The sequence below is a fragment of the Anas platyrhynchos genome, chromosome 1 (assembly GCF_047663525.1).
Source record: "Anas platyrhynchos isolate ZD024472 breed Pekin duck chromosome 1, IASCAAS_PekinDuck_T2T, whole genome shotgun sequence".
Classification (NCBI taxonomy): Eukaryota; Metazoa; Chordata; class Aves; order Anseriformes; family Anatidae; genus Anas; species Anas platyrhynchos.
The window spans coordinates 100,467,154-100,494,839 of record NC_092587.1 but is presented as its reverse complement, the minus strand read 5'-3'; the positions used below and the strand labels follow the sequence as shown (position 1 = coordinate 100,494,839).

Sequence of the window (27,686 nt, the reverse complement as noted above, 5' to 3'; positions counted from 1 at the left end):
GGGGGGGGCTGGGTTGTTATAAATCTAAAGTGGGAACAAGTTATAAAACACTGTCAGATTAATATCACTGAAGCTGAACAGCTCTTTATTCAGAGAACAGGTAATCATGGGCACACTGGCCTGTGTATTGAGGGTGAACACTACCTGTATCTGGAGGGAAAGTTCAAGCATCCCACCTATTTGGATCTTGTTGCCACTTCTGTCCTACAAGCACTGTTGGAAAGTTCAAAGTTGTTGTTGGACATGTCACAGGGCATTCTGAACAGCTACCCATGTGAAATATATGGCCTTGTTCTACTAATGTTCTTCCTGTGCAAAGAACTTAATCACTAATTTATCATAAATTCCATAGAAATTATGGGTTTTCACAGAAATGCTAATGAATGTATGGTAAGAATTAAAACAGAGTCAAAACTGAGTCTTCTTCTGAAAGAAAAACAGGATTCAACGTCAGCTGCTGTCCTCATCTCAGATAACCCAGCACTATATAGTAGCTATTAACAACTTCTTGTATTAACTGTGTCACCAGAGGGCAAAGTTTACCTGGCTCCTAATTCCACAGAATGACTTTTCTTAAACAGGATGAAAACATATTTGCAACTGACACCACAAAAGAGTAGCACAATAGAGGAACAAAAGGAGAGGGGGAGCAGTTGGCTTCCCTCACTTTCATGGTTTCTTGGGTTGGGGGCAGAGCTGCTAGCAAGTCCCAGTGTTTCTGGGACAGACACCAGACCTGTGCTGAAAGCAGAGTGGTGGAGCAGAGGGACAGCCCCTCTGCTCAGCTGTGGCTACACAATTCTATCAGAACAGGGAAAAAGAGAATAGTTAGTGTATCAGCACTGCTTCAATAAATGGGGATGCTTTGCTCATGGTAATGACATTGCTCTCTCAGCATCTTGGGTACAATTTTTCATAGTTATCATCATGAATGGAACCAATCTACAAACAATTCATTTTTTTCACCAAACATTATAAATAGTGCTTTCCCTTCAAGAGACATACATCCAAATTATTAATTTCTTCCTTTGAATATGTGTAATTCTTGCTTGCATCCTTTACTCTGACTCCTCCATAGTCATATGCTATTTATGCAACATATAGGCTTATGCGAATGAGGAGAAAGTACTTTTGCACTGGAGAAAGTGGACTCACTGAAATGTAAATCAAAACCACAAAAATAAAGCAGTTTGCATTCTCTTCAGACCTTTCTACAGAAGTATGGAGGGCAGAAGCACAGTGATGGCTGGTTTTATTGCTGTGTTTTTTTTTCTTTTTTTTTTTTTTTGACTAATGCCTTACTGTTGTAAAGTGAGTATGCGATAGGCTACTGCTCAGAAGTCAGCATTCAATGTTTGCATTTATAGTACAAAATTAAAATGAGGAAAAAAATCAAGTATGATCACGAAATCAAATGATCACGATAAAGATACAAGTGTTTTTTTTCAGCTCTGTTCTTCTATAAGAGGAATGATAACTATGCGACTCGAAAAAGGAAAACAGAAGGAAAAAAAAATGAAAGAAAAGAGTTTATATGCAGATTATGTATGACAAAAACTTTCTTGTTTTCTAGTATTGTTCCTTTGAATTCTTTAGTAGCCTGACCCATATATGCCACAAGAATTATTCATAGACCATGCTTTATGGAAACAAGAAATAAGAAGAGCATATGCTAAAAAGCAAAAGAACACATTGTTGAGATATCTATATTATTAATAAAACATGTTATATACATCAGCTAAACAGGTAAAGATCCTTGCTTACCTCCCACAAAGTCAAACGTCTTATTGGAACGGCTTTTCTCCAGCACTGTTGCTGATTTAAGTGTGTGTCCTCCACAAAATTCTGATATTTTTACTTTCTTTTCATTTGAAAATCAGTAAGAAATCAATGAAAGCTGGGATTCCATGGTTTCTTGTAGGCCTGATTCCTCTTCTGGGCTGCAAGATGACTGGATCCTGGTTCCCAAGATTAACTGTAGAACAGATTTTCAAATAAAATGATTTTATTGATGGAAAGTGATAATGGAAAGCATTGTTACATTCAATAAACAATCCAACAAAAACAGCTTTTGACAAGCTCTAAGCATTATTTCTCTCTGTCCCACTGTTTCTTTGTTCCTACTGTATTTTCTGTGAAACCATGCCTGAAAGCTATAAGTGTAATACACTTACCAGTCATGCAATTTTAAACAGAGTTGTACTATCTAACAGCTTTGAGAACTTAGAGTATGTTCATGACTTATGAGATAAGCAGTGCAAGAGACCTACCGCACCTTTCTCTTTCTGTAACTGTTATTTCTTGCTAAGGTACATATTTATCCAAAAAGAAAAATCATCTGATGTTATTTCTGATACTTGTTTCTGATATTAATTGCTCATATATCCATTAGTAATTTACAATTTCATTCCATGGCATGTGAACATTTCCCTTCTTAAAAAGGATTTTTTAATTATTATTTATCTATTTATTTATTTTGGGACAAACTAGAAGTAACCAAACCAGTCTTGCCAATCACAATGCATTTTACCTGTCACAGAGGGTGAATTTAATTGCCTTAATTAAGCTGGAAATCAAACACAGATCTGACCATATAAGGGAAACAAACCCATTGTCATTAAAACTGACAAAGTGTGAAGGTCACAACTTACATATTAATATATTCTTCCATGTGACCTTCTGTTGTAAACAAAGAATATTAAATGCTGTCATTCATCTTCTTCTAATGAACATATATTACTCTGGAGTCTAATGAACAGATAAAACATCTTTGTTCATCAAATATTTATTAAAGTAATATTTTCTATGCTTACCAATTAGAAGGGTATTTTATTACAAATTTAGAGCATGCCAACTTTGAAATCCTTGGAGACTAAGTGCCTGAGAATGCCAAGAAACAAAGAATGGTCTTCAGCTCATTATCTTCACATGGTTATTTTCAATAAACAAATATGAATATATAATAATAATAAAAACAGTGTTAGGCCAAGGGAATAACCAGTGGGTTTACTAATTCTTTTTTCTATCACTGGTCTCACAATAAGCAGTTATCTCAGTGTTCTCTGAACGTGTAAAAGGTACCCTGCATCAATGCTATTTGCAAAGAACTTGTTCCCGCTGTCATCCTGTTACAGCCATTGTCTAAATAAACATAACACAATGCAACAGTGTTGTTCAGTAAATATGTACACCAATAAATATATGCACACCAATAAACAGTATATAATGTCATAAAAGCGTATGGTATAATCTTTCTGTGGCATATATAAAAATATTCACATGCACTCACCGCCCTTCCTGTTGACCCTTGTACCTGACAACAGGTAAACGTCTTAGGGGCACAAGGGTTCACATCTCTACAGCAAGCTGAAATACTGGTGGTAGGCACTATCTACTTACACATGCATGTTAATACCAAGGAAATGCAATGAATATTTTATGTGGATGCTCTTAGCTTTTTCAACCTTGTCTGCTTCAGCTTTTGGAGTTGCCAGTAAAATGCATAGATTTCAGCAACAAAATGTTTTCTCTGGTGTTTCTGTTAGTTTTTATGAAAATAACTGTCACATAAGCCACTATTAGATTTTTTCCTACAGATTCATTACAACTTTTAGATTTCTAATAAATAGAGCATGAAATATTTTACATATAGAATAAATACTTTTCTTAGGAAAGAAAGGGCTAAAAATTCACAAGCAACAAGCCCTTACAACTGGATTATCTTTAGCAAATGTGTGAGCAATGTATTTTGATAAACAACAGTTTAGACATTTTTCTTTTTTCTTTCTGGCATCTGATGTTGGAAACTGCATTTCCATAACAAGCACTTATCTGAAACACTCAAAACAGCCAACCTTAAAAATCTGTTAAAACTGACATATTGCTTTGGTTTTCTTGCATTAAGTTGGTAAGAGCAAACAAGGATTTATTGTACAATTTACATAAGGGAAAAAACATTTTTCCTCCAATGCAGGACACTGGTGCCCTCTGCTGTCAGTTTGCTGAGTATCATCGGCTTTTTTTTTTCTTTCCAGTACCAATGAAATTGCTTTTAAATTGTTATTACCGTGTCACAATTATGCTTAGAAATCGCAGTGCAAATGTGAAAATAAGTGGTTTGCTTTTCCTTTCCAGCTCTTATAGACTCCATCAAGAGATAAATGTTCCATACAAAGATCTTTCTAATTTTTCTGCCCTCTATAAACAGTTTTCAATTATAGCATGCAAACATAATGCACAGCAAATCAAACACTTAAACGTGCGCTCTGGAATTCTTCTGTGCGTCCTGAGATTTGTTTGTAGCCTTAAGAAAGTAGGGGGTGGTACGTGGGTTTGAAACCATAGTAAGGATAGGTAATGTTCAAAACATTCTCAGTACATAAAGAAGTAATTGTGGTTTAACCCAGCAGGCAGCTAAGCATCACACAGCCATTCACTCACACCCCCACCTCTACCCCTCACTAGGATGAGAGAGAGAGAATCAGGAAAAAAAAATGCAAAAGCTCTTGGTTTGAGATAAAGAATGTCTAATAGGACAGAAAAGGAAGGAATAATAATTATAACTATTATTAATAGTAATACCAGAAAGTACAAAGCAGGCAATGCACAATGCAATTGCTAACCACCTGTGACTGATGCTCAGATTTTCCCCACACAGCAGTCCCCCCAATCCCATCCAGCCACCCCATATTTATTGTTCAGCAAGACACCACGTGGCATGGGACAACCCTTTGTGCAGCCCAGGCCAGCTCTTCTGGCTGTGCCCCCTCCTAGCTCCTGGTGCACCCCCAGCCTCCTCGCTGGCAGGACAGCAAGAGGAGCTGGAACATCCTTGGCTCTGTGTGAGCACTGCTGTGCCCCAGCTGAAACATTGGTGGGTTATCAGCATTATCATTACCCTAAATACAAAACATAGCATCATACCAGCTGCTAGGAGGAAAATTAACTCTACCCTAGCCAAAACCTGGATAGAAGCCAATGAAAGCACTTCAAATGATGTTAACATACTCTGGACCTGCCTCAAAAACAATTGCTGCATCCTACAGTAAGTCTGTCTGCCAATCTGCTCACCTAGTTATGGGTAAAACATCCTCCTCCAAATTTCAGGGCAGCTGCTGGTTAACTCCATGGGAGGACTGCTGTAAAGCAAAAGGAAAGATGTGGCTCGGATTAATAAAACATTTCATCCAGCCGTTTTGAAATTAAGAGGAAATTTAAGTAAACTACCACACCTGTGTCAAAATGCAGAGGCAGAGTATAGGCTGCAGCTGCTGCTTCTTCAACAGCTTTCCTCAGATAACAAGAGATTATTAATGAGTTTATATACATGTTTATACATGGTGGTCAGACAAAGTGATAATAAATGTGGCAAAGACTGCATATGTATATGTCCTATTCCTAGTAAAGTACGAAGAATTAAGAAGCAGTCATATAGATGTTGCATTCGATATCGAAAGTGTGTTACATCTAGTAACTACTTGTCCTGGCAATACCTGAGTTTTTTAAACACCTGAAAGTGCAACTAATTTCGTTCTTGAAGGAAATTATGTAAAAATGTAAGAATCAACGGGATGTCCTGGGTCCAGGACTGCAGGTTTGAATTCTAACCAAGGCACATAAAGTACAAAGATTTTTCAAAAACAGTGGAGACCAGCAAAGGAGATTATTCCCTTCTGAAATTCAATATTGTTATTATTAAAAGAAGATGATTTATTAGTTACTGTTCGGTAGCTGGAGTGGACCTGTCCTTTGTTTGACTGGAAATAAAGCCAGGTCACAGATCTCAAGAGCAGGATGTCAGGGGCACTGAGGGTTTTGGCTGTCAGAAGAGATTACCAGCTTAGAGGTACAAAAAGGTAAAAGGGAATGACAACAATCTTTATCTTTTACTTAGCTAAAGATAAATGAAAGGAATAATGATATTAAAATTTTCTTTCATTGCCTTGAACATTTTCTTTCAGAAGTAGCACTTAAAGATATTTTTTGATTCAGGCTTATTCTGAGATGCATGCATAAGAAGCCTTCTCTTGGACTAAATTCTGTGTCTTAGAATCCTTCCTTCTATTCCCTTTTTATTTTCATACATTTACTACTAAAAACCATTAAGTCTATTCAAGATAGAACATCTTTCTACCTTTTACCACATTTACCTCACCAAGATCCCCACACTTCTGCAGAGTACAAACATGTGCAACGTGTCTCTCCATAAGAACAGGCAAGGATCCTGAATTCAAATTACATGTGATATGAGAGGAAAACTAAACAACACCATCCTTGTATCTCTGAAAAGCTCATTTAAATTTCCTAACATAACAAAACAGATGTGAATCTACTGCCTCTGGAGTACACTGTGGCACACTTAACACATTGACAAACAGATGCCCCTGTTTGAATCCTCAGGAGGCAAAAGTGTTTTGTTTTGTTTTTTTTTTTTGTTTGTGTTTTTTTGTTTGTTTGTTTTTGTTTTGTTTGTTTGTTTGTTTTGCAACACACTGCTACCTTTGGTGCCTCAAAAATTTTTATTGAGATCATTCTCAAAAAAGCCAAGACTGTCTAGGTATTCAAACTAACAAGAGTGATGAAATTGTACATATTCTACCCAATAATATTCCACTTAATTTTCTTAGTATTCACCTGTTTGTGTGGTCTTACATACCCCAGAAGTTACTACTTCCTTCAGGATTTACCGTTCCTGAAAATTCAGTGTAATTTCCACCCAGTATCAGAACAGGCAGCAGCTTTAAATGGCTGTGACACCTACTGGGCTAACCAAAAATGTTTTCACAGACATGGTACCCTGCTCTGTTCAGGTATTTCAGATGGGCCAATACCGGTAATATTCAGAGCTTAAAATTTCTTATGATGGAGGAGTGTTGGGGAGAATCTTTCCTGGTAGGTTCCCCAGTGCCTATTTAGGCAGACCTCTATTCTCCCCTGTGGAGAGAGTCCCAATCAACATACTTCAAAGAATGCAATTCTCCTCTAAAAAAAAAAAACAAAAAAACAAAACAAAAAAAAAAAAAAAAACAGGTTTTTACTCACAGCATGAGAGAGTGACTATTTTTTATCACCAGGTCAATATGAAAGGTAAGGTCCACTATCTCCATTAAAAAAAGGGCTCAAGGGCAACACAGTTTAATAGAATAGACTTTCTCTGCAAACTTGAAAGGACCTTTTCATGCCCTGTTTAGTGAATTTGTGAACAATATGGCCATATAACCTGCATGACACATTTATTACTCCCTTATTGGTATACAGTTATTCTCTATCATACGCACGCACACACATATATATTTCCTACCCAGTATGTTATGAAATTGTAGAAGAAAAGTAAGGCCATTCACTTACTAAATCACTGTCCACCTTTGTCTGAATCATTTTTTCTCCATTTTCCATAAAACAATCCTTTCCATACACCTTCCATGTCTGTATCATAGTTCACATTTACTATTCAGAATGCTGCTAACTGTTGTTGAGTGTTGGGTCACATGGACTGAAACATTTTGCTTTCTCAGACTGAAATATGTTGCTTTGCATTATTCCTGCTCTCCAAGCTATTGTCATTGGACATGGGAGTTTCTTTAGATGGATTATTGACTCTTTTAATAGCATGGGATAAAATCCATAGCTACATTTTCCATAATACTCCCACGTAATGTTCCCTGCCCAAACTGCTGGAATATATCAGGCAATCTGTGATGCCAGATAAAGGGGAATGTGAAGGAACAAAATTAGAAATCTCATTAGGTGTCTTAAAGCTCAGAGATGCATCAGACAGTTTATTGTTTCTTTTGGAACACAAAAGTCAAGATACATTTCTGAATATAAATGAAGTGCTCCAAAAATATTTTAAAGTTTTTTTGTTTGGTTGATTGGTTGTTTTTGTTTGTGGTTTTTATTTCAAGGAAAGAGGAAAGACAGTAAATTTTGAATCGTTACAAAAGAAAGCATTATGGACTTCTCTTCAAAAAGGAAATGAAGAAGGAAGACGGAAAAAGGAAAGAATGAAGAAGAAAAATGATTATTCTTTTATTTGCTGTACCAGCTCACACAGGGATCAAATAATAAGTAGAATCACTGTAAGATTGGAGGGAGAAATGGTCTCTGTTAGTGTCACTTAGACAGATTCAGCTGAATTGTGAAACCTCAGGGTGGGAGGTGGAGGGCTATTCTGCAAGGAAACAATGGAAAAGAAAAAACTATATTTCAAAATATTCATTTTAACCTGCCACACACAGCAGTTTCAGATCTACTCAAATAAAACCAAATCATAACAAAACAAAACCAAACCCAAACCCAAAACCAAACCTAACCTAAAATAAAACTTCCTTTAGAGATTAAAAGCCCTTTGGTATATTTTGCTGTTCTCATATAAAATAAAATGTCCAAGTCTCATCAGCAAGAAATCTATCCCATCCTTCACTTTGTTCAAAATTTTCCTTCATTAATGAGACTTTAGAAACCACTTTTAGTGCTAGATTTTTAGGAAATGGTCACCAAAATCTTGTAGAGTTTTTCCCAATCAATGTCGAGTAACATGAACAGATACTTTATCTAGCCAAGAACAGCTATCTTGGGGAGGTTCCAATTATGCACATATTTACAGTCAATCTACAGAGAGGACAAGAACTGAAGAATCACTTCAGAAACTTAATTTAAAGAAGTTTCCACAGTCAGAGTCACTGTGATACTAATTCATCCTAAGTAGTTGGCACGAGCATTTTGTTGAGTGCATTTGAACTTTTTAAACTGCTGTTCACAACGTTAAAGATCTCTCAAGCCACACAAAGTTCACCTGAACCGTTCTTCTTATGAATAGAGGAAGGTTAACGTGGTGAATGCTGGATGTCTGTTACTTCTCAAATAGCTGCTTGTGTGAGAGGAACAGAGCTTTGAAAACACAGCTCTTACATTCTGAAGGAGCTTTCAATAGCTTCTTCAGCACCCTTAGTTTTTATTTATATTTTTTTTAAATTGTAAAATAGTGAACATCTCAAAAAGTAAAACCTTGTGGAAATTACATAAAGATTGCACAGGTGGAATCCTTTGCCAGCTCACGGCTGAAAGTTTCTAACATTGCACATTTAGCTTTGTACGTGTTGAGCAGCTGAGGTCTCCATGGCACTCTCTGATATAAAGGTGCACCTCACTTTTTGAGAAACTGATCTACTTCAAGCAATATTTGGTACAACCAAATCCATGTTTTACTCTGTCTTTTTTTTTTTTTCCTTCAGGTACAATGTCCCATGCTGATAAAAAGTCCTTTTTCTTAAATCATATCAAGTGTTAGCAGGGTCAAATTTATGGCAAACTTGAAATTTTCTACTCTAGGAAAATAAAACGGAAGTAGAAGCTAAATGAAATTTTAATATTTAATCTGGTTAACTTTTAGAAGTTTAAATCAACTTCAGAATTTTAAGATTGTTTTTAAGAGAAACTTTTTAAAATTTTCACCTATTATTCTTCTGGTATGAGAGTAATAGAAACAGAAATCTAATTTTTGTAGCAATTGGAAACTAAATAGTAACCTAAACCTAAGCTAAAGTGAGCAACAAATCAAAAACTTTACATAGTAGCGCAAACATTGGAGGGGAATAGAAAAGCTGTGAGGATATTCCTACAACTTACTGAAAAAGCTTGGAGCACATAAATGACAAAAACGATGATCATAGTAGCCACAAGAATGACAATTTTGAAGTGGAGAGAATATAAAACCTGCCAGACACCAAGTTCAGAAACCTGACTTTATTTACAAATCATGGTTTGTAAGCCCAGCGTGAAATCTTTGGATACAAATCAGTTTGGAGGAATTTGATTTGACGCCCTACAGCAGGGATGATGGTGTAAGTGATGAACATGCACTGTATTGCATTACAAACACAATTTGTCTTTTTTTGAAGCACTCAGCCGTGCTCAAATGTAATGAAACCTTTAGGACCAGGTCTATTGAGATTTCAATGAGTGTGATACTTGCCATTACACTAATGCATATAAGCTTCAAACTGAACTTCAGAGGAACCTCTGGCTTACAGGTAGTTCACCAGACTCTGTTTTTCCTCATCAAATCTTTTATTTAACAATGGTGATTGGAAAGCATCTGTATCTTGGTAAGAAAGGAAAAACATCATTTTTTGTTTTCCCCCTGAAATAGCACATAAATAATTGTACTCTGTATGGTATACCTTTCTAAGATTGTTTATTTTGAAAGAAATCAGCTCTTCTCAAATTTTCTAAAATCAAGAAAGCAAAACCTCCAGCTAATGTTCCTACTCTGCCTCAAAAATGCAATACTTATGAAAATGAAATTATAGGCACATTACTTAGTGCACAGAAAACCAAATATACTTTCTAGTATGATTGTTTCTAACTTTTGTTGCAACTACTGCTGACATTAGACAAAAGAAAATTGCCTGCATGCATCATAGCTTACCCCCATTCATCTCATAATCACCTTCAAGCAAGCGACTGAACATTTAATCCTAATAAACTGCTAGAGAGTGTGGTGGTAAAATCTTTTGGCTTCATTGCTCACAAGTGTTCTCTTGACAGTAAAGCTATTTCCAGCTCTCCTGCTGTGAAATGTACCACTATTAAATCTTTCACATGAAAGTCAAAGAAAAACAAAATGAATGACAATTAATTTTCTTTAATATTATTAAAGTTTTGAGTAGTTTATGACTTCTTCTTCCTGGTTATCACTTACTGTAGCTAGATAAACATTCTAATTTTCAAAACAAATTAAAGCACTTAGCTGCTTGCTCCATCTTAGTCCTCCTGAATGACTAACAACAACTCTGCCAGCATGCCCTTGTCTCTCCTCTAGAGAAACGGTGATAATACTTCTTTGTCTTACAGAGCTGTTCCTTTATATTTATGCAGATTTAAAAAAGATAATCCTAGAAGGTTGCCTATTCTAGGCTTTGTGGAGTATCCATATCTTCTTTCTACTAAGATCTAGTTCAGATGTTCAAATCCAATCACTATTAGAGTATGGGACATGGGAGGAGCAGTTCACTCATGAGGTGCAATACCAATGCCATTTAAAACCTCATAGTTCTTGACAAATAGTCTCCACTCAGAAACTCATGACCAACAAGTACTGCAAATTGTTGAACACTGACCAGCCACGAGATGCACCAAATGAGCTGTGAATCCTCTACCAACTTTCACCTTTAAAGAAACAATTCCATTTTGCATTATTCTAGCTCAGAGGTAATAAAAGACTGGGCCCTGCAGTGTAGTCTGCAACCCTGAGAAAAGATTCTGCATTCCTAGACAGAAACTGATACTACATGATTACCAGGTCTCTGCTGTGGTATCATCATTACTAGAAGTAGCTTTAAAATTACCCTGGAACCACCCACAGCTGAGAGATGCAGATGAAAAAGCAGTGTCCTACAAGTATGCGTAATGCCTCTAAGAATCACCAGAATCTGCAGTCTGGAAGGGACCTCTGGTGTCCTCTACTCCAATCCATATCTTAATACAGGACAAGTTAAAGCTGGTTACTTAGGCAGGGTCTAGTAACATTTTGAGTATCTCCAAGGATGAAGAACCCATGATCTCTCTATGCAACCTGTTCCAGTGCTGACTGTGCCCAGGTTGAGGAAAAAAAAATATATATATATATATTCTTACATCAAATCGTAATTTCACATATTGTCACTTGGGTTCATTCTATCCCTGTGCACCTGTCTAGCTCCAACACACTTGAACACTCCCTGCATTAGTTAGGTAGGGAGAGAAACATGAACTCTCTCGAGTTTTGTCTTCCTCAGGCTGACCAAACCCAACTCCCTCAGCCTCTCCTCCTACCTCCCGTGCTCCATCCTACCCAGCCATCGTCGCGGCTTGCCATAGGACTTGCTCCAGTATGTCTCTGTCCGTATTGCACTGGAGATGCTAAAACTGAACACAGCACTCCAGATGGGATCCTACAATTGCCAAATAAAGAAACAGAATAAATTCCCTATACCTATTGGCTGAATTTTTGCTGATACTGCCCAGAATATGTTTGATCTTCTTTACCATAGGGACAGACACACTGCTGACTTATTGTCCCACAGATCTTTTTCTGAAAACCTGCGTTATAGCCATTGACCCTCCATCTGTACTGTTGCCAAGGATTAGTCTATCCCAGATGCAGGACTTCCACCTCTGTTGAACTTCAGGAGATTCCTGCCAGCCCATTTCTCCAGCCTACATCTCTGTCTTTCAGCATACTTACTGTTTCTCCCAATTTGATATTGTACCAAACCACACGCTTACAAAGAACAAACTCTGTCCCATCATCCAGGTCATCAGCAATGAGTGGTGCCTGCCTGCTAACCAGTCACTAGTTGAACTTTGTGTCTTTGAGCCTGATGATCCAGCTGGATTTCTGCCCAACTTATCATCCACTCTGCCGGTCCACACCTCACCACTTTGTCTAGAACATGGGAAGTGGTGGGAAGAAAGAACAAAATCACTGGAACAGAGAGGAGAGAGGACACTGCCCTTGCCAGAGCCTGTACAATGGCTGAAGGAGAGCAAACCCTGCTGTTTTAAAGAAACATTCAAAACTTCTGAAATGAATCTGAACTTTGGTCTAGGACTGGAATGGGAAATCAGAACAGAACACCTCTTGGTAGTTATTTTCTGGTTCACTTAGGAATGAAATACTGAAAGTATCTCATTTGGTTTGCCACTATTTCTGCATCTGCAGTACGATGCAGTCTCAGAAATCTATGTAAAGATGTGCACTGATCCTGATGTGTTAGTAATCAGGATAGCAGAAATTCAAGGCATGCAGAATCCCATGAAAAAAATTAAACCAGCACACCTTCAGAAAGGAAAACTTTGGATTTTATTTTGATGTTCAAGATAGAGAGTTGTAAGTAGTCATTTTTAACCAAACCATTCCACACATCAATGAGAAAGGCTGCTTGGATCCAAGTATTTTATGACACGTCTACTGTAAGGTAGGAAGTGAAAAACCATTGAAACTTATTCTTTTCAAACCTTCAGTTTTAGTTATTTTACTTCCCAGGCTTCCAGTGTTCTGAAGTCTGCATCACTTTAATCACTTGTCAAAACTTCTCTTTCTCCTGAAAGTTTTAAAGAAGAGAAGATGCTCTTGAGTTTGGCACTTCAGAAACTATGCAACTATCTTAAACAATCAGACTTTTTTTCCAGCTCAAGCTTTCCGTTGAAGACATGGATATAATAGGTACTTCAGAATAATACCTCTTACTAAGAGAGACTGTTTTGCCCTAAATAGTTAACTCCTGCTGAATGATTTTACTTTGATTCTCTCCCCAGCTGCCTCCACTGTAAGTCAGAAGTAACCCTTCTAAAATTCCTGTCTTTTAGCAGTGAGAGGAGAATGAGTCCCTAACAGCACATAGAGAGATTTTAAAAACACAAAATCAATTGCTGAAGTTAAAAACCAGAACAAAATAAAAATACACAACACTTAGTGCACACAATGGAAGTTTTGCCATAGTAATGTTGGGACTTGGCCTCGTAAGGCAGGATAATTTATGTAATTGGTGAACATGTTTTCATCGTTTCTTTTACAACAATGTTTGCAGGATGAAGGCCATTACCATACTAGCAAAAAATGTATCTTAGATACATAGATCTGCCTTCCAGAAATGCCCCTGTACATTGTTACAAAGTGAAAATGTGGGAGAATATGTCTGCAGTAGGAAGAGGCAGAGTGAAAGAACTAAAGCGGCATCCTAGAGAGGATGTGCACGTGTGGAAAATCATCATCCCTACCATCAGAGGAAGCTAGGAGATCCCCAAATCTGGTGCTTCTTGCTAAAATAAAGCAGCATCCGCTTGTAGGATGGAAGCAGAACACAGCAACTAGATCTACATAGCCACTTTTCCTAACAGCACATTGTTACTACTGGTGGCTAAGATTTGTCTCAAATTTGGAAAAGTACTGTCAACTAGCTGTAGCAATACTAAAACGGTGATGGATTCATTTCTGAAGTTGTGGTTTATTTCTGGAGTTTCCTTGAGTAAGAAACAAACCTGGTCTTAACAGCATGCTATGTGAAACAAATGACTGTGTTTTGCAGGCATACAACAATAGACTCGGCCTGTTTGAGAATGCAACTAAAGGAGATGAAAAATAAAAGTCTATTTTACAGTATCTCTGCCTTAGAAGACATAATGCTGTTATTTCAGTGCTACATTAATTTTGCTCTCTCAGGGAGCTGCCAGGCACTGCAGCCAAGCTGCTCTATTGCCTTTTCAGTCAGACAGCCAAAACAGCAGGGCCTATTTCACCTTCTTCATCTCTCCTCCACCCTTCTCTTTTTCCTCTCCCCTAACTAAATGCTACTCACCACTTCCCCTGCATCAGCTTTGGTGTCTAACACCACAATAAAGCAGCCAAGCTGGAAGAACTAATTTTTTGCTAGCAGGCAAATGAATCGAATCAGATCAGCTCACAATGAAAAGCAGGTGGATGAGAGAACTGTCACAATGAGGAGGTGGGGTGACTTGGGGGACAGGGATGAAATGAGAAAAACCACACCTTTTGAATTGTGGTGAGCTCAGCAGTTGCAGCTGAAATTGCACCTCTGAATCAGAAACACCTAATGTATTTTTCTGACTTCTAGAGGCTGAGCAGAAAGTGAGTGTCACTAATGGCTTGCTATAAAGGCCAGCTTTGTAAAAGCCTTCTATGGACATACCCTCTCACATATATTTCTGCCATTAAGGGCTTTTTAGATAATGATTTCTGCAACCAATTGTCCATGGCATTGTACATTTGATATGTACTAAAAGATACTGTTAAAAACCACTATCATATAATGTAAATAATAAGCTTGCAGATTTTGTGGTTATTTAAGCAGAATGATCGTTAAATAGGGCTGCTTAAAAAGATCTTTCTGAAAATGAATTTTTTGAAGAGTTTTAATAACTCCAAATGCCAAAGATGATAGGAAATGTATTTACTAGTATCAAGATCCATTTTTAAATATCTGCATACCTATTCGTCTACAGCTACATCTGGTTATAGAGTATGTAAGAAAAACAAGGTACAGCAATATTTTGCAATTCTAAATGTATGTCACCAGGAAATACATCTTCAGGTGACAATTTGCACGTGGAAAGCATTTTCAAAAGCATTAGCAGCCATAGAAGGACTTTCTTCCTCATGACCTAACATTAAAAAATTGTGATATGCTGTGAAATTCCAAAGGCGATTTCCTCTTTGTTCTTTACAGAAACACAAATCACATAATTGAACAATGATATTCACAGTAATCCATAAGCCAATAATAAATAAATAAATAAATAAATAAAAAGAATAATGTATTTCACCTTTCATATGTTCCTTTTTCCATTTTTATTTTGTCTTCTAATTCTAGGGAAAGAACAATATCATATTAGGTACAGAAATAATGTAGGGATAGTGTAGGTGGAGGGAAGAGGGAGCAAGAGACAAGAAAAGAATGAAAACACTGTCTGAGAATAATAAGGCAAGGGATGCATTGGTTACACAATTATCAAAAAAAAAAAAAAAAAAAAAAGCTATTGCTTTGAACTACATGAAACATGAACTTCTATCTTTGGAAGCCCCCAGTCAAAAATTTTCAATTTCAGTCTTTAACAGACAATAACTTTCCCATCTCTGCAGCATCTACTAGACACAATATTAGCAACCGGACAAATGCACAACTAGAAATAATTCAGCAATAGGTGTCATTACAAATAAATTCCACAAATTGATTTTGCTGATAATTACGACTGTTCCAATTGATTTTTCTGAGAACAGCTATACCAAGGACGTTTTGTTTTCAGCAATTATTATTACTCATTAAATGTACTGAGGAGGTATCAAAAGTTCAAAATAATGAACATCCCTATCCTAAAATGTCTACAGACTGAAAGACTGTTCCTGAGGAGGAAAAATAAATAAATAAGTAATAAAATAAAAATAAAAAATCGGAGGGGTTGTTTGTTAATCATGACATTTTATACTCATTTCGCTTTAGTCCTTTCCAGGGAGCCAAGTTAGAAACACATGAGCGGTAATGCTAAGTGCAGAAGAAACTTGCAGAAGAAGAAACACACGGAAAACAGAATCAACAGAAATTAACCAAATCAGGAAAAATTGCCGACTCAGACATTACAGACCATCTGCAGAAAATTATTTAATCCTTCCCTCCTCTGTACAGAATGGACCAGGATAGAAATCAAATCCTATTATCGTATCATACATACGTTTGATGTGTGTTTTTGTCTTGATCCAGAGACATACCTATGAAGTATGTCAAAAGTATTCAGACACCAGTTTTCAACTTCTGGCAGTTATCTAGGCCTCTTGGTAGGTGTAGATTAGTCCCACATAAAATGCTGATTTATCTTTTATCTGTGCACAAATAATGAAATTCCCTACAATTCTCCCAAAATACTTCTGTTTATAAAGTTTAGATGATTCAATGAATGGAGAGAGGCATGCCAGGTGATTGAGGTAACAAATCATCATAACTGAAAGGTAGAAAATTAACTTGAATGTTTAATTCCAGGGGTAGGAGCTGCACTACCCTCTTCTCCCTAGGGCCAGGGTCTACACACACCAGCTCCAGCAATGACTGCCAGAATAGCAAGCAGCAGCTTGGCAACACTTAAATTAAATGTATTCAAAACTCTCGCTGGACAAATAACAAGTGCATTCATAAAAAAGTCACAAGAACAGTTTATAGGTATTTCCAGAGACAGGTATCATACTTGCCTGACAAAACATATATAATGACTTGTACTCATGCAGCTTTATCATGATATATTTTTTTCATTTCCATCCAACTCCTTGAAGGAAAAAAATTTAACTACTTACTTTTCATTTGAAAATATCTCAACTTAAAATAACTCTGTTCCCAGACTTCATATGTGAGATATTTTGTTTAATAAGGATGCAGTTGTTCAGTAAACCACTCATAATTCCTCTCCCAACCTACAGAAATGCATGTTTGTAGGAGGGGATGTAGGCTTTTACTGGAGAGTAACAAGGGCAACAGCTGTTGAGACAACTGTGTACCTACCTCCTTTGAGGGAAAAAAAAAGGGGGGGAGAAAAGGAAGGGGAGGCTTAATGACAGCTGTCAAAAAAAAAAAAAAAAAAATCAAACTAAAGGAAGCCAGAACAGATTTTTATCTTTCTCAACTGAAATTCCTTCTCATAAGGACATAGGTTCCAACTAGTTCCTTCAGGAGGAACTCCAAGTGTAATTTTGCTGTTAAGAGCTCACTATACAGAAGAAAACAAATTTATTTCAATCCTCTATGTGAATTTATTTTAATCTATCAGGCAGCTAAATGGGACTCTCATATGACTCATCTTTGTATTGCATACAGAATGTGTTCAGTTACTATTTGTTTTCCCTAAAGGTTTTTAAATAGAAATGAGAAGAATTAAGAGATTTGGTTATTCATTCCTTAGTTTAAGCAAAAACCTCCTCCATGCAGAAATAAGAAAACATTAAGAGATACATCAGAAATAAATGCATGATTGTTGGATATAATTATTAAAATTTGAGCATTAGAAAGATCACTTAAACTTTATGCAGAACAATTAGTTTTTTGGCAACATGCACAGAGAGGCATTTTGGGGAGAAAAAGGTTGTGATAATTAAGCAGCAGCTAAAGACCAAAGAGAAAAAAAAAATAGTGAAAAAATGAAAGGGCAACGTTACTGAAGAGTTCAGATTCTTAAAACTATGTTCTTGAGTGCCTAATTCAATTTTTGGACTTTTTTGACTGAACTTAAGCCAGTTTGCATGCAACTGCAGTCTAGCTATATTCAGCCACCAGCTGCACCTGAGCCACGCTCAGCACTGTAGTTCTCCTTTCTGTGTGCCAGGTGTGATAGTTCAATTTTGCATTGTTGGTCTCCCACTATGAACTTTATTAGTTCTCTCGGTGACTGGCTGGGGAAAGATCCCCAACCGTACCCCAGGGCCAGGTAGCTGAGCCTTGGCTTGGGTCACCCTGCTGTCACAAGAACGTGGCTCATGTTAGACCCAACACTGACACAGTCAAGCACATGCTTTCTAATAACTATCAGGTGGATGCTTCATGAAGAGTTCAAGAGTCAAGAAAGATCACAGTTCGGGAGTGCCAGATATTCTTATTCAGCACCTTACTGAAGCACGGAACTTCCCTGAACTTCCAGTGTTGCTCTCACACATTAAATGCTTTTGCAAGTGAAGGATACTGAAATAAGATGTTAGCATACCAGCTAATTAAATAGCTTATCCTTAATTGCTCTTAACATCTCTATTAGCTTGTCAAGTATGCCTGCTTGAGTTGCAAGCATGTTTGGATCATTGAACAAGGATGTCTTGAAATCTGACATCAAAGTCAAACAAGTTATTGTGACTTCTTCCTAACCTTGGTTGCAGCCAGGTTTTCAGAGCTTTCAGACATGTAAGTCAGGTGTAAATGGGACAGGTGGGAGTTCAACACATTGGAAAATTGGGTTACTACAGTTCAGGTCAGAATCAGAAACATGGGTGGTACTGTAGAGCCAGGATTCCCTGCCAGGACTTTTTCTCTTCTGAATACAGAAAATCAGCCAAGTTAATTTGAGGCCCTTCAGTTGTCCTACAGCATGATCAGTACAGAGCCAAATTGTATCAGGAATGTTTTAGCCACTCTCCATCTTAAAGATTCGTAAATGAAGAAAACGATTGTCATTTCACGTCAGGGTAGGTTTTTACCTACTATAAACTAGGAACTGAAGTAATTTGAGAGTGACTTATAGAAGTTATAGAAACACAATCATCCTTTCTATCACATTTTTACAATGTGTTTTTGCTTGCATATTCCTTAGAATAAACTATAAGTACAGGAAGGAGAAAGGAACAATGACAGTTGACATTGTCAGTAATACAAAATACAACTTAAGGTCATGATGAAGAAAGCTATGATTTCTACAAAGTATCACACTTACAAATATGCTGAAACGTAGTTCTAGATGCTGACACTAGCATCAATCTTAGCTCAGTTTCTAAAAGGTAAAATTGTCAAAGTCATGATGATTCAGCACTGCTACCATCCTTTTACCTCCCACAAACAAAATGAATGAGTTACACCGGAAATTAAATGGCACTATATTACTATTACACAACACTTACTGGCTATAAAGCAAAACTGTAGGCAGTCATGTTAAAAAAAAAAAAAAATCCCTTTTCCTTATGCTCCATTTTATGTAATAAACAAGGAATGTATCTTAGGAACCACCTCACACGTTTGTAACTGCTTCCCTACGGAGGATTCAGTTTTCCATTTTGTTTGTGTATTAGTAGCAAGCTGACAGCCACTTGAGGGAATTCCACCCCGTCTCTCAGCATACAGAACATGTTCCTCAGTGATTTTTAAATAATACAGTAATAAAATACTTAAAACATTTTATTTATATATATACTTATACATATAAAAGATAATGAAAAATATTCACAACGAAGGATCCTTGGTACCTTTTGAGGAACAATCAGAAAGTCCTAAAATAGAAAGTGTGACATTTCCTAGCAAATGTATTTCCCAGTTCTGGACATATTGATTTTTAACGTTCCTAACGGCCTGTATATTTGTAAAAGGTGCTGCCAGGAATTTTAACTTTTTTTCTTTTTTTCCAGTGCTAACAAAATTATGCCCTAGGACAGTCACCAGGAAATTGTTTAACCAGTTTTGGGAGGATCTTAGATTTCTCTAAGATTTCAGTAGAGAAAAGACATCGAAATACAATTTTTTTTAACCTGCCTTTTATTTATCATTGAGGAGTTACTACTGACACTTGGGAATTACAGTTCTTAGGATGTGCCCGTCTGTTCCTGTGAACTCACAGAAAGAGCTTTAGACACACTTTACTTTGGGTGCAGAACAAAGAAAACAGCTCTGAAAGTAAGGGTGATACATTATGTAAATACATTATGTAAAAGTAATTCCCAGCTGGGTAACTCTTTTCTCATGGGGGCACGAACATTCATACACTATGCACATGTGTATGCTTCATGATAATAATTAAAAATCATTGTATATATCATATTATCCTTTTTGAATTTTTCATTATCAAGTACTGCTTATAATTGGTGGAAACCATAACATGATATTAGTTATCACTTAAGAATACCGAGATCATTCAATTATGCTTGATAAAAATAAACTTAATTTATTAGTATGACCAAGGAAAGGAAAATTTCCAGTTCAGAGATCTTAATTCTCAATAGATAAGAATGTCATGTTACTTAATGAAAAAAAAATACATTTAAACTAAAATAGCATAAGACTAACTGCTGTGTTAGAAAATCTACAGGCAAATAGACTACTACTGAAGGTAAAAGAGTGTCATGTAGATCCTATGCCACAGATGGCTGGAAAAGAGGTCAGGTCTAACACAATTAGGAAAGGAGAGAATTGAAAAATCTTGAAAAATTGGCTCTCTTAAATTACGTTTGGATTTATAGTGGTTCTGATACTTTGGGAAACTAATGAGCACCTCCCATAGTTAAGACCCTCAAAGGAGTTATTTTCTCTACCACCTCATCAGGCAGCAAGTCCTTTAAAGGACTTCTGAGGTGCTAAGCCATTGATTCTAAACAAATAATAAAGTCACATCATGAGCCCTGTGTGGGAGAGCTAGGTGGACTGAGGAGTTGGAGGGATAAGAAGAGCCGGTTTCTGTTTAGGTTAATGAGTGCTCTTGGTAAAACCATTGCTACTATTTCAAGAATTGGCTTTAACTGTGGATAGCACAGAATTCTGTTATGGTTGGCGATATCTGAGGGAACAAAACGAAACACATCTATGCACTCTGAAGAGCTCTTTTGGTAGGATCTTAAACCCATACACAATGCAAATTTTTTGTAGAACCACCCTTTTTAGTCAGGACGTGTTAGAAATAATGAATCACTTCTTCATGTTCAGACAAATGAAAGATGATGTTCATCTACCCAGAACTGACAGATGCGAAGTCATCAAACTCAGTCTGAGAGTTAGGCCACGTTATAGTCTGAACATAAAGGTGAACTAAGTTTAATTCATTAGAATGGGAGGAAAGCATAAAATGAAAAAAGTATAGAATAGTGTACTCTTATTTGGCTCCCATATTGCAAGGTTATAATACATGCTTTATTCCGTATTTATTTTGAGGAAGGAGGGAAGACAGTAGGATCAAGATAAACTGCAAATTAAAAAGGAAAATACACTCAAATATAGATTAAATATACCTGTAACAACAAAGTGATAACAGACAAACCTAGTTTACTATGGAAAACACATTTGCATCAAGAATATCATCTAACAGTTTATTACAAAATATATATATATATTTTATTTTTTTCCTGTAGCTTTCTGTGTAACACTATTTTATATGCTGTTTTCTGTAGCAATTTATGGTTAGATATGTTTTGACTAGCTACTACTGGAAAAAACAGGAGAATAAGTAATTGATTGACCAATTATTCAGGAAGTAATTTGTATTCTTATTTCATTACTATAAAAAGATTATGTTAAAAATAGAAAGATGAAATGTAGACAATTTTAAAGCTGGTAAATACCAACTGAAATGAACCTGTAAATGTTTATCTGTTATACAGTGGTTTTCAACACAAGTTCTTGGCACATTATGATGCTTTCAGACCAGTGCAATGTAACTGATGGAAATTTCATCAGAAATGTGCCAATGCTCAATATTTCAGTTTAAAGAACGGTATTTCTTCAAACAACTTTTAGGGGAAGTTCTATGTGTGTTCTTACTAACCAACATATAGGTGTATTAACATAATATTTGCTCTGCTATTAATATTCATGGTGCTGACTATGCTCCTTGAGATTATTTTCAAATATACCTCTTTGTAATTTGAGGTTTGTTAAAGTGTGTGGTATTTGTTCTTCACACCTCAGGCCACATCCTATTACTTTACATTCATTCAAATGTTGAGATATCTTTTTTCACTGTGAGTTTTCTGAAGACAACTAACAATGACTATAACCTCCCACCTTGACATTTTGCAGTTAAAGCTAAAATGATCTAGTGCCTAATTGCCATTGAAAAGGTCGGTTTTTGGCCTGGTATTTCTGCCATTCCCATCTCACCGGAGCTGTGTCTAGAAAGGCATGACTCAGACAATCAGTGCAGCGTGCACTTTTAATCCCTTTCTTGTAAGATTGATCTTTGGCTTGTTTAACTCCTTGGATCAGTTCATCAGAGAGTCAGAAAAGCACCAAGGGTGGCATAAAGTGTTGACAGTTGTAATGTGAAACCATACTCTAAATGACACTTATAGGTTAAAAAATAAATAAAAAATCAGTTTTAAACCAAGACACAAAGCAGCAGCTATTACCAACATTTCTGCATGAAAGATGCTTGAAATCGAATTCATTAAGTCAAAGATTTTGTTGCAACAACAAACAAAGGAGCATGGTGGTTAAGAATAGTATAACGTGCACAGAAAAAGATCTACTTTCTACAAACACATTATAGGAATGTTTTCTCAAGCAATGTCTTCCTTAAGATTGTTCCATAAAGCTTTTGGTCACTGAATGACATATATATTACTCTATTATTTTTCTGGCTTTATTTTTGACTTTACTGAAGTTTTAGTCCCACCAAGTTATATGTAGTTTTCCCTAAGTGAGAACTGCATGGTAAAAAAAAATAAATAGAAATAAATAAATAAATAAAAACAATCCATTCTATTTAAAAGCCTGTGTCAAGTCTGTTTACCTCGTCAGCTCTCTTCTGTGCCTGACATGCACCATATGTGTTTCATTAAAATAGCAACTCACGTTAGCATACGGAACAATTCAGAAGGCACAAAAGTTTGCATGTGAAGTATAAAAATAAGGAAAATTTCTGGCAGTTCTAAGAACATATCGGGAAATGAAGTGAATTCAGTTGTGTATGTCAACAGTTTGACATGTCCCTCCTATCGTCTGCTTAAATTGCATCTTTTTTTCTTACTTTTGAGTTATCTTAATAAATCTTGCCATACCGATGGCAAGAATTAAAAATCAGATTCAGCAGACTGAAAGTGATGGAGCAGTTTTGGCAGTTAGAATAATAACTAGTTAGAAGCCCATTTTCACAAAAAAAGCTTTTGCATATAGAAAAAACACACAACTGGGAGACACTGGAAGGAGGTACAAATCCATTTCTTAATCAAGGGGTTGCTTATTTTGTATGCATGGTATAAGCCACCTGAAAAGGTGAAAGGGTGAGGAACAAAGAAATGAGGAAAGACAGAGAAGTAAGAAAAAAATATAATGAAATGTATATTCTATTAAAAATGTAAACGATAGTTCATAAACAGACACCCATATCTCTGATGAGGATTTGTTGGTTGTTGTTTATCAGTCAGAAATATCAAGTGTTCACACATCCGTGGACATTACTAGCTTTATAATTATGTTTCAGCTATGTTCATTATAATACTTCCATCCTTCCTGCTCAATGGTTGCACCGTGACTGGGCTGAAAACCACTATTACACATTTGCATGGCTTTCTTTTTGGGCTTACAAGTTTAAAATCAGAACTCTCCTCTGTTTGCAGCTCGAAAGATCAAGAAACATATAACTGTACACCATCACCTTTCATTCATTACTCCATTTGACCATACATGAAAGCCAAGAACCATTTTAAGAAAAAACTCTTTATGGTGACCAAGGAGGGGTTTGACTCTTTGATACAAAACCAGAAGTCCTTCTGCAGAGCTGTGCTACTTCTCTACAGGTGTGCCTTCTTGCACCATGAGATATAAAATTTGGTTCCTCCTTATGAATGGTCTCCACGTGTTCCAAATCATATTTAAATGTTATACTGTGACAACACAAAAAACTTCAGTATTCAAAAGTGCTACCCAAACATAAACCTTTTTTTTAAAAAAAAAAAAAAAGTGTGAGAAAAAAATTTATCTCCATCTGTGATATTGATCTATCTTTGATGTAGGTAAATTACATTGTAGAAATTTCCAGTGTGAGGCTTGATTTTGTGCTCGATTTTCTTTCTGCTTGTATTTTCTTTTAAATAAAAAAAAAAAAACAAAAAAAAAAACTAAGATTGAAGACTGCTAACATTCCTTAAACGGTTGTGTTTCATCAGCAATCAAAAACTGCAACCCATTTATTTTACTTTATTATGCAAAGATAAAACTATTCAGCCATTCTACCTTCTCAAGTGTTTCTGATGTATTTCTTTATCTGCAGGTGAAAAGTGTTCTACAATATTATTTCCTTGCTAAGAACATTTGTTTACAACTTCAGAATTGTATCAAATCTGAAAACCACCATCAAAATAGAAGTGGATTTTAAGAGATCATTGAATAGAGGAGTAACGTTCTTTCCTAGGATTTATTTCCATAGCAATAGTTCAATTCAACAACAGCGTACTACACTCAGTCCTTCCACGTGCCTACAGACTATACTGATCCTGCTTAAACTGATTTTGAATTATTTCCTATCCATTGTTTAGCCTGCCAGTGGGAAATAAAGTGTCCAGAAATTAGTAGGGAAATTGTGACATCAGCTTTTGTATGAAACACAGAGGCTGTCTAGTTTTCTTGCACTGCAAAGAATGTCTTTATTTCTCTAATTCTCTGGAGGAGCCAGAACTACGTGGGAGGGACACCATCAGGAGCTGAGACAATCAGCTTCCTCCTCCACTGCTGACTGCCCAGTTCTGCTACATCCCAGCTCCAGCACGAGCAGTCTTCAGGGGTGCACTAAACACGTGTGACCCCTTCCCCCAACTACATATGTCCTACCACCAAAAGGAGACAGGAAAAACCTATGAAGGCCCACTTTGGAAATACATTTTTATTTTTGGACTTTTTAGAAGTAATATAGACCCCCATATTCTTTATTTCTTTTTCTTATTCTTTCTTCAGTACTATATTTCATTACAAGAGATGTATTTCCAAAAGCAGGAGTAAGCAGATGATGCTGAACTCTTGATGAGAGCTATGTAACGGCTTTTTGTCACATGCTTTTGCCTTTGGCGTTTCTTGGACTAACCTATTACTTCCCCTAAAAGTATCTGTGAAAACACCATCTTCCAATTTGAGCAATACAAATACAACTTTCTACATATATATGTATATATATAAACCCACCTCTTTTACAGACATGCCAGAACAGTTTGCATTTGTCAGAGCTCAATTTCTTTTAAAATATCCCCTATGAATATGTCTACATTGTGGGGTAAATCAGATATAGGCAAGCCTCATTATGCTCTTTGCTGGACAGATATGAGCTTGGTTTAACCTGGAAGCCTTATAGCTACCTATATTAAGGTTACTTTGCAGCTAAGTTGATAAGACATAAAAAGATAGGAAAGAATTATGCAAAAGATTGCAATATAGTTATTTATCTATCCTGCCTGGTCCATTTGGACAATGTCTCTGGATAAAATTTCCAACTGAAGGCCAGCAATTTCTCTAATAATATTTTGGAAGATTAGAAAATTAGTCTCAGTTATAGAACTCAGAGAGGAAAGGCATATTACCTACAACCTCAAATGGGCCCCCCAAAATATACTTTTCCCCTGGGCTTGCAAAGGACCATATCTAGTACAACCTGTATGTGTCTCTCACAATGTATCAGTTGACATACTAATTTTCTATAACAAACAATATGCTTCTTAAAGGCTACTTATTAAGGAGCTTTTTAGGAAGCAGAGAGCCATTTCTAGTCACTAGGAAAATAATTTTCTTGCTAAACTAATATTAATCAAAAAATAGTTCTGTCCTAAAAGGTTACCGTGCAATCCAACGTGCATGATTACACTTTCTGATTACATTTATAGGAATCAAAGGATAGTAACATATTAATGTACTAAATTAACCTTAATGCAGCAAATAGTTGCTATTTTAATGCTTTCTTGCAGACAAGTCTTGGATATTACGGAGCCTTCTTATATCCTCAAAGAACAGTATACAACATGTGAGATTTGAATAAGGCTTTTGAACAAATATTTTGTTTTTAAGGGTGCTTTGAACATGCCTAGCTTGAAGTGTACCATGTTTGAACAGATACAGCTGTTTGCAGTTTTTAATGGATACAGCAGTTGAAATCTCAGAAGATGATGCTATTCAACCCAGGAATACAAAAGCATTGCAAGTTCTTTAGAAGGGCAGAAGTAAAGCTTTCTGTCCCTGGAGGCTACAGAAACTGCAAGCTATATGCTCTGCTCCCAGTACTTCCTTTTTTATTCTCCTTCCCAAACCACAGTGTGATATTGGTATGCATGCTAGCATCTTAACAGAATATGGCTCCATTTCAAGACTGGAGGAAGAACTCACTACAATAGCTTTTACAGCAATTTATTTCACATCCCTGTATTGCCTTGGCATGCCTATAAAACAAAACAGCTACAGAGACATGTATTTTAGTTCCTTGTAAGCTTCATAAATGATTGGGTTTTCCCACTGATGGTGCTCAATGGATGTTCATGGCCACGGGAGCAGAGGTTTAACACTGTAGAGCATATTAAATGCTAACATAGTGGTTACTGATACAAAGGTACTCTACAAAAACTTGGCACATTTGAGCCTACTTTAAGAGCAAACACAGGAACTTGAGAGTCAAAGCACTACATCTACTAATATATATTTCCGAACACGGCCAGCATCCAATATTTTAATGGAAGACGGAAGAAACCACACAGTAGGAAAAAAAAAAAAAAAAAATCAATGGTTCTGCAATGTAACAGGTTCCTTCCTGAGTATATGAAGGAAAGTTCTCTTATGGGCATGAAATCTCATATAGAATTTTGTGCATTGGATTTAAGAAGTATTACATTTATCTATCCTACTATATAACTCCTGATCAAGTCATTTTGTTTATTCAGATTAATTCCATGATTCAAATTCAAATATCAGTGTGCCCCTTACTTGCCTTGTAGACCAATGAACGATGAAAAGCCTAAGACAGAGTTGAGTTCCACTCCACCTAAAGTCCATGGAGATCATTTCAGAGACAAAGATAGTGGCAAGACATAGTAGGAAAGAGAATATATCTTTTTCATCCCTGTCTGAGAAGCCGTGTTTTTTGAAACACCATCCACTGAACTTGTGAGAACTTGGAGAGAAAAAGACTACAGATTGCAAAAATAGTATGCAAAGACACAGCTCCTATGCAAAGATTCGCCTTAAACAGATAAAAAAAAAAAAAAAAAAAAAAAAAAAAAAGTCTGTCCCTCAATACTACTATAGCCTGTTTTCATTTCTTTCCTTGGTTATAACAGCTGCTTTCATGGTAGTTCATTTTCTCTCTCTCCAGACTGCATAGCTGTCTGACAAACAATTACATTATTTACTGAGTTTCATGTTTGCCCATTATTTTGCCACTGACTCTGTCTCCTGGCCTGCAATTATCTACCAACTACAGCAATTGAGAGGAACACCCAAAAAGAGACCTGCAAAATCACACTAGTCCTCAGTTAATACACAAAAACAGGACAAGGAAAAAAAAAAAAAAAAAAAAAAAACACCTGCTTGTCCCCAAGCAGGAGAAAACAAAGCCAACACTCTTATCACACAACACCTATGCAAACACACCATGCAGCTGGAAAATTAATAAATAAACAAAGCCCAGTGCCAGGAGCTTGTGCCACTCCAAGGTTAACAAAGGAACTAATGTACATAATAATGAATGCTAAGTCCCTTCCCCACTGTATTTCAGAGAAT

The 27,686-nt window shown here is 36.4% G+C and overlaps 1 protein-coding gene across 1 annotated transcript in view; it reads right to left on the bottom strand.

The window, feature by feature from the left end:
- The window catches only part of LOC106019573 (inositol 1,4,5-trisphosphate receptor-interacting protein-like 1), a 171,388-nt gene that overhangs the window by 100,708 nt on the left and 42,994 nt on the right, over positions 1-27,686 (bottom strand). The window contains exons 2-3 of the transcript XR_011804135.1: positions 5,071-5,138; positions 1,765-1,975 (exon numbers count right to left, since the gene is read on the bottom strand). The gene's annotated coding sequence lies outside the window, so the exon portion shown is untranslated. The remainder of the gene's footprint in view (positions 1-1,764; positions 1,976-5,070; positions 5,139-27,686) is intronic.